This window comes from Solenopsis invicta, chromosome 10 (assembly GCF_016802725.1).
Source record: "Solenopsis invicta isolate M01_SB chromosome 10, UNIL_Sinv_3.0, whole genome shotgun sequence".
NCBI classification, from domain to species: domain Eukaryota; kingdom Metazoa; phylum Arthropoda; class Insecta; order Hymenoptera; family Formicidae; genus Solenopsis; species Solenopsis invicta.
Window position 1 is genome coordinate 9,229,751 of NC_052673.1, and position 8,406 is coordinate 9,238,156.

At 38.8% G+C, this 8,406-nt stretch overlaps 1 protein-coding gene across 5 annotated transcripts in view; it reads left to right on the forward strand.

Annotated features, from left to right (window-relative positions):
* Positions 1-4,567, forward strand: part of LOC105193170 (brain tumor protein) — a 133,186-nt gene extending 128,619 nt beyond the window's left edge. For all 5 annotated transcript variants that reach the window (XM_039454515.1, XM_026135490.2, XM_039454513.1 and 2 more), the window contains one exon: positions 1-4,567. This exon is cut by the window's left edge and continues 27,805 nt beyond it. The gene's annotated coding sequence lies outside the window, so the exon portion shown is untranslated.
* The last annotated feature ends 3,839 nt before the right edge of the window (positions 4,568-8,406 follow it).

Sequence of the window (8,406 nt, forward strand, 5' to 3'; positions counted from 1 at the left end):
ACGAACACATACGAACACACACATACACACTCGTACGAGTCTCGCGAAGACAATCCGCGAGCCCGTACGAATGGTAATCTGCATAATTAATTGCGTACGTATATACATATATTAATCACGAACACGCGTACACGAGTATCTATACGTACACGTTTGTAATATGTATATACATGTATTATCAAAAGAGGTGAAGTAGAACGTAAGCTGATCGCGGCTACTTCGAGAAATCAAATTTGCGTGTGCGCGGACGATGTTGTGAGGACGTGTGTGGAACCGAGAGAATGAGAGCGAGCGAGCGGACGGGCGGAGGGGGAGGAAACACGATGGAGATAAGTAAAATAATAATAATTGACGACGACTGTAAACGGTTAAACAAGCGCCGCGGGGGGCGCGGGGTATGCGCACGTGGTCGATATCCTTGAAATGTTTCGCGCGTGGGGAATGGAGGAAATCGAGTGTGTGCAGCGTTCATCGGAGTGCTCGTGATGGGCGAGTTCGCGTAAATGCAGCCTTTTCGAACGATAAATTATATATAAATACCAAAACGCTGAATTCGATGCAATCGGAGCATTCGCAAATGCGCTACATCCGGAGAAAGGTTTTCCCTTTGAGTCAAGGTTTGTTTGACTCAAAGAAATTTATGCGTCATTGCCGTACGGTTAAAGAAAAGTTTCTTTGATTTGAAGAAATTTTTTCGTTGTTTCCTTTTATTAGAATTAAAGAAATAGTTTGGTTGTGTAATGCAAATCTTTTCTCAAACGAAAGAAGTATATTTTTAAAACCAGAACAACTAAATTATTTCTTACACTTCTCGTTGAAGGTGCTTTCTTTGAATTAAATAATTATTTGTTTAAATTAAACAAATAATTTATTTACTTTAAAAAGGCTGATAATAATGTTATTTCTTGAAATCAAATGAATTTTTGTTTTTCCGCAAAGCTATTTTTCACTTCAACTTGGAAAAGTTGGAAGAAACGCGATTTCATTAATTTAAACAATATTTTTTCTCCAGGTGTAAATTTCGCGCAAAAAGCCGTCTGTAACTTTTCATTTTGCGGCTGCATTTTTCGGCAAAACATTTCTTTATGCAATAAATCGAAGAAACCATTCAAATGTAATGTGCAAAAGTTGAGAAAAGAGATTTGCTAAAACATTTTGACAAAAATTACGACTTCGTGCAAAGGTGCATCTTTCGCGGATAATCGTTTACATTGGTACACTTTCTTTTTCTCTACTGGTGATACGAGACGACATCGCGTCTACTCCATCACAATCGCTCCGATAAAGCTTGCGACGATAACGTCGGTGCTCCTTCGGCGCGCTTCCTGTTTTGATAACGTCGCGAAGGGGGAACGACACTGCGAACAGTAGGTATTCGTGACGATTCGGTGATTACACACCGGCTTTGAAATCGCGAAGCGGCGTTACGTCTCGTTTTGCATAATGAATCGATGAAAAACGGCTGTAAATCTGTATAAAGGGTTTTCCAGTTGAAATAATTATTTTATTAACTTGGTCGTTTGTACGTGTGCGGTTTTTGCGGTGTAACGGGGAGAGAGTTATATATTCGGGGGCGATAATATATATGTATACGTGTACGTGCGCGCTTGGAATTGGCTCAATTCTTCCTCAATCGCGAGAAGATCGACCGCCCTCAAATGTATTTTTGTTACTGACGTTGTTAGGCGTACACCTGAGAGAAGGAGAGTGAAAGAGAGAAAGAAAAAGAAAGAGAGAGAGCAAAAAAAAAATGTGAAAGCCTATAAATATATATTTTTCTCTCAGAGACAGGAAGAACTCCCAACGTGTGCGTCGAACAATTTTGATGCGCGAAACAAATCTTTGTTGAAATTCAATTCTATGCCGACTGTGGACTTTCAATAATACTGGAAGCAGCTATCGGGGATTAAAACGCTGCGAATTTTCGCCGAAGATTACCCCGCATCTCGTATCAGGAGTCTCTTTCTCTCGCAAAAAGAAAAAAAAAGAAAAAAAACACGAGAAGCAAAAAAACAAAGCTCTCAAGTGTACGTCAGACTTTACTCGTACATGCGACGGTGACGTTGTTGGTAGAACGGATTCGCATTACGGTACGTGCTCGCGTGCACGGTTTTGAACGAGAGGAGGAAGCAGGTTTTCGATATCGCGGATACGGCACGTCGAGAAGGTTGAGAAGGGTTTTTCGTGACGGTGACGCAACGGATCGGCGCAACGTCCGCAACCCCTCGTTCGCAAAGCCCCCCCCTCGGTCGCCGATATTCACGTTTGTTTGGTTTTTATTGTCAGAAGTTTCTATTTTTCCATAATACGATAAGGGACGATAATATTTACTACTGATATATATGTATGTGTGTGTGTGTGCATTTGCGTGTGCATGAGTGTAAGCGGCAGCGTCCGATCGAGAGAAAGGGAGAGAAAGAAAGGGGTAAGAGAGAGAGGGAGAGAGGGAGAGAGAGAGCAACCAGAGATCGAAGCAAGTTTTTTTTATAATGACATGGTTTGTTAAGCATTAAAAGGAGGCCACATGTGTGTTGCGGAAGGTACTTTAACAGTGCCCATCATCGGGGCTCGAAAATCGCGTCCGTCGTGTTGACATGGGAATTGTTGCTATTAAAGTAAGGGGAGTCTTAAATCGGAACCGATGAGATTTGTAAGGAAAAAATAAAGGTTTAAGATCGTACCTCTTGTTCTGACTTCTTTTCTTCTTTCTTCCTTTTCTTCTTCTCTTTTTGATTTTCGAGCCCCGTGTCTGTTATTACCTATGGCGAAAGATACGAGATGTAGCAGTGAAAATGAAGCAAAGAGATGTTGCAAAGTTACCCAAGTTAAAAAACGATGAAGGTAGGGGGACGAGGCGGAGTGAAGACGAATTGGATACGAGTGAGTGCGAGCGAGAGGGAGAGACAATTTTTTTCTTGTTATGAACTAAGTGTGCCTAGTCAATAGAGAATATATCTCGTCAATTTTAATATTATATATATTATATATATTATATATATATTACTACGATTATATGATTTAAACTTGATACTCTCTGTAATATTAACGATGTGGAAACCTATCGGACGTGAGGATAAGGTGGAGAAAACGAAAGAAAAGGAGAAAAAAAAAACCGTAATGAGATGCGACAATGATTGTGCTGTGTTGTACTACGAAATGTTGGCCTGTGACTTATATTTGTAGCGATTATACGTACGTACCCCGCATAAAAAGAGAGAAAAAAAACAAGGAGACGGTAACAACCAAGATACCAAACAATGAAGTAATAACGATACGCGAGTCACACACACACACACATACGTACATATATATACGTGTCTATATATGTAGGTTGTGCGACTTTTTTCAGTCGGGAGAGTCGGATCCCTCGAAGAGAATCGCGAACGGTCGATTGCAATCGATTGAAACCGAATTTGCGATCTCCCGCAAAATGTTGAATTTCTAATTTTGTTCTTTTGAGGAAAAAAAAAGCAATAATTATGTTTTATCGGGAGGAGCTTGAAAGAAAAAGATCGCAAGCTCAAAGTCAGTCGAGTCTCATCGAGAACGCAGCTTGCTGCGATAAAAAGAAAATATTATCGCGAATTACTCGGAATCAAAATGGACAGGAATGTCAAGAAGCTTCGCGATTCTCATCCTTTAGTTACGCAGGCATGAGGGCCAAAGCTCGTAATAACGAGAAGCGCTCATGCGTGCTTCGACTCGTATTGAGGGTAGAAAATTTGAGAGAGCCACGAGAACGAGAAAGGAATACGAAAAGGAATTTTGAGACTGGCAACCGGTAAAGTGGATCAATGATAAATTCGTTCGGCTCTTCGTTGCTCTCTCTTATTTTTTTATGCCCATCTCTCTCTTTCTCTCTTCTCCCCCTCTCTCTCTCTCTCTCCCTTTCTCTGTTTCTTATGCATTCCGCGTGTTGGAAATGTAGAACGCAATTTGTGAACTTACGGAAAGCCGGAGTAGCGATACCGAAAAATAATAAAAATCATGCCTGCGAGAATGTGAGAGTACGTCTGTATGTGTGTGCGTGTGCGTGTGTGTGTGTGTGCGCGCGTACGTGTGCATGTCTGTCGTATGTATGCGAAAGAAAGACACCGAGCGAGAAATATTTTTTCTAATAAAGACTCGTCCCAGTCATGGCAAACGCAACCCCCTATCTTGTTACGTGCGAAACTGATTCGCTATTAATGATTAATTCGTTGTAAAAGCAGATGTTGGATTGTGAGTGAAAGAAGTAGAGAAGAAGAAGAGAGAGAGAGAGAAAGAGAGAGAGAGAAGGGGAGAAAGAAAGACAGAGAGAGCGAGAGAGAAAGAGAATTTCTCTTAAAACCAAAGACAGTGTAAGGAGAATAAGATAGTGAATAAGAGAAAGAGAGAGAGAGAGAGAGAGAGAAAGAGAGAGATGGGAAAGCCAGAGGCAGATATTAAAGGGTCATATCAAGATTGGTTATGGAATAAGAGGGCTATTTATTTAGGATATAACTAAATGGTCTGTTTTAATGTGTCACGGGCTACACGTACTGTACTATAATATCTAACAATAAAGTATTTTGTTTGCTTCAAGAAATTTTGCGCTTCATTTGTCCCCATTGCCCTAATTTTAGATTTTAACGTGAGGTGAGTATAAATAAATAATTGGCGTTAATTGTTTTTAACAAGCGAATTTAACATGTGGCTGCTAATATACATACGAGTACGAGACACCAACGGATATTAACGTATGAGCTGACATTTACTTATACTACTGTCAATTTTAACTGTCCGGCAAGTAGAAAAAGCGCTGATTAATGCGACATGAAGACGCGCGTTTAAATTGGGATTATCATGCGAAATAATTATTATACTATTTTTTTTACGTTTTTATTACTTTTTTAATAAATTCTGAGGGAGAAAGTATTTTTTATAGAAAGTTTTGAATGATTCGTAAAATCGATATCGCATTGTGTTAATTAAATAATATATGTAATATGAACATCATAATGTTATAAATGTACCTGACAATACAATAAATGCATTGTATAAACGCGATACATTTGAGTTTATCAAACATTTGACGAGCTAATGCATCAGGAGTTAATTTTAATCATTCATAATTAATATATTCATTTGATACGTTTATTTATAAATATAGATTATGACATACGTCAATACTTTCATGCTGTATTTAGTGCAAGATTATTTTATCCTAGCACAATATATTAAACGTGTTGTACTTTTTAATCGATTATCCCCATTTTCTGTTAACACTTTCAATCTACCACGTGTTTAATGAAACGATAATACGTAAATTTAATTTGCAGAAGTATTATTTTGTCGGCAGATATTTTATCCCTTTCTAGATCTTTCTTTATAGACATACTATACTTAAAATGATTGTACACGCGCTTAATGTAAGAAGAAGAGGAAAAATAATAAACTTAGGAAATACAGCGTAAAAGAACAACAAAATTCTCTCGTTTATATCGACTGTCCATGCTGCTTGAGCTCGTCCGAGGGAAACGAAGAAAGTACTGGATCACGAAACGAGGAGGCAAGATATATAGCCGGGAGGTAAGTACATAACTATTTCTCTACATTACGACTGGAAGCGCGGAACTTTTCCAATCGAGCGCCGCTGTTTCTTCGCAACACCATCCGTTGGTGCTTCCGTTCTTATCCACGTATAAGCGGAATCTCGTAAAAGATTTCTACGCCGACGGATTAGCTGGATTACTATCCTGAAACTATTTCATCGCTGTGTACAGTCATGTACGCGCGTTATGGACGGGAAATCAACTCTTTTTATCGAGAAATAAACCGGAGCGCATGTACTTCGGCAAGTCCCTCGGTCAGTTACTTTTTGTACGTTCTACATTGTTCCAATATCGTTACCCTATCATTGAAATATTCCTTAAAAACATTTATAATATGTGACAATATTATTACCAAAATAATAAGAATCGTTGTACACTTGCGAGAATTTTCCGATTTATTATTATTATTATTTGTAATAGATACATATTTTGCGTTAACAAGCATGTGCGTTTCAATTCGTATAAAATTCAAATTTGCATAACAGACAGCATCAGAATGAAAGCAAATCGTATAAACAGTGGCATTCTCTTGTCTTCGCGAGCGTACACTCTTTTCGCACGTGACATTCGTAAATGTGTTAATTTTACACAAAATATGATTAGGCGGATTAATCGTTAAGTCCGAAGTGTCATGAACATAACAGATATGATTTAAAATGAAGCTTGGAATAAATGTCATAATTTCTGTTTCCACTTGTGTGTTAAAGATTTTACGTCTCTCTCTCCCTCCTTCTCTCGCCCTTCCTCTCTCTCCCTCCCTCCCTCCTCGGTTCTTCCACCCACGTATTCCGTTAATCTCTTATCTTAGCGTATTGTCGGCAACTCCTTTATTTCGCCGGCAAGTATATCAACCCCTGTAGACGCGCTCCGCAGGGGCAAACACCGCTGCCGGAGGGGGGCTATCCCACTCCCGGTCTCTCCCTCGTCTCCCTCGCTCTCTTTCTCGACCCCTACGGTCCCTCGCGACCGACACGATCGATGGAGCGTCGCCCGCGGTGAGTAACCGGTCGACGCGACGCGACGCGACGCGCCGCGACGCGACGCGACACGACGCAACGCCACAGACGCGGCGTACATACGCGAGCTTCGAAAAAAAAAATTCCGCAAACGTATGCCGGATTTTATTCTTACGCCGTGAAAAAATTTCGCCGCGCTGTACGATATGGTAACAATTAAATTCTCGCAGGCGTGAATAGGGGGAGGGTAATCATGGAGCGAGGCGGCGCGGGGGAAAATTCTGAATCTCTGAAATTTAGGTGCCGCGTCGAAACAAATTGGCGCTCCGCGCTTTAATCACGCGTATTTTTCGCGAGCGAGAGTAACTAGGGTACTTCGTTACTCGCTCGTTCAGCTTGTTGGTAGACGAATTGCGAGCGTAAACGCGAACGGCCAATTTCGTGAAATAAAGTTAAACGAGCAGCGCGATGAGTTCAAGCTCAGCACGAAAATAATTAACCCTCGGGTACTATCGGATAAGTTAAACGCCGGTTCGCAGTAGTTAGAGCTAAATATATTGCGCCCTGTAGGAGCATTCTTCGGATTAACTTCAGCTCCGTGTTCCATACTTGCGTAAGAAGCAAACGACGGAAAGGAGCGAGCGAAGTAAGCTAAAATCGGACCGTGTTGAAAAAATAATGTAACTACTTTGATGTTCCTTTTAATAATAGTACACTGTTAAATAAACGCGTTTCAATTTTGCAAATGTATTATCATACGAAGCAGAAATAACATTACAGTGTTAAATTTGATTAAAGTGTCTTATCAATGAGTCTCACTTAACGTTCCCTTTGTTTCATATGGAATTAACTTGGAAAATCCAAACAGACGACACTTCCTTTTATATTTAAATTTTCCTCCTTATTTCTCAACCGTGCGTAATTTTTTAGCGAATTAAGCCAATAATAAATAAATATAATATTTTGATACTTGTAAAGAAAATATTATTTTTTATTAATAGTCCATTTAAACTAAATTAAAAATGGTGTCCTAAGTTTTTGAAAGATATTTTATATTATAAATTAGCTATATATATATGTATATATATATATATATATATATATATATATATATATATACAGGGTGATTATTAATGAATGTCCCCACTTTTTACCATAGGAGCACGCATTTGTAATTTTTAATATAATAATATGTTAGAAATACGTATCCGCCGGTAAATCATGCTTCTATGGTAAAAAGTAGGGATATTCATTAATAATCACCCTGTATATATATATATATATATATATATATATATATATATATATATATATATATATATAAAGTATATGTCATAACTTTGTTATAATAAATAAATAATCATGTTTATTAATAAAATGGCGAAGGCCATATTTTAAAGAGAGATATTATAAAATATTTTTTTGAATGGCATAAGCAAACTGGAATTTTATTGTTCTACAAAAAAAGATACGCATTTACGTGACCATGCAAAAATATACGTGAGTCAGTGTCGAGTCAGTACACGTGCGAACGACAATTACGCATTAATCCACGTTGGATTGAGCATAACCTTTAACGAAGGTTTTCTGGTCGCGCAGAAAACGTGATTCACGCCATGTTCTCACGACGCTGAATCACTACGCGTCATTGGAGAGAACGTCAACTACAATACTGGCTACAACTCTACAAGTGCGTGCAAAATATAAGTTATGAAATCCATGAGTGAGACATGTTACACGTAATACATGCCGTGAACCCGACGGATTTTGTTTTGCGATGATATATACGATGTGAAAAAAAGAGGTACTTCAAGGGATACTAAAGTCATAAATTTTATCGACTGAAGGGCGACTTGCACACATACGATTTACGAAAA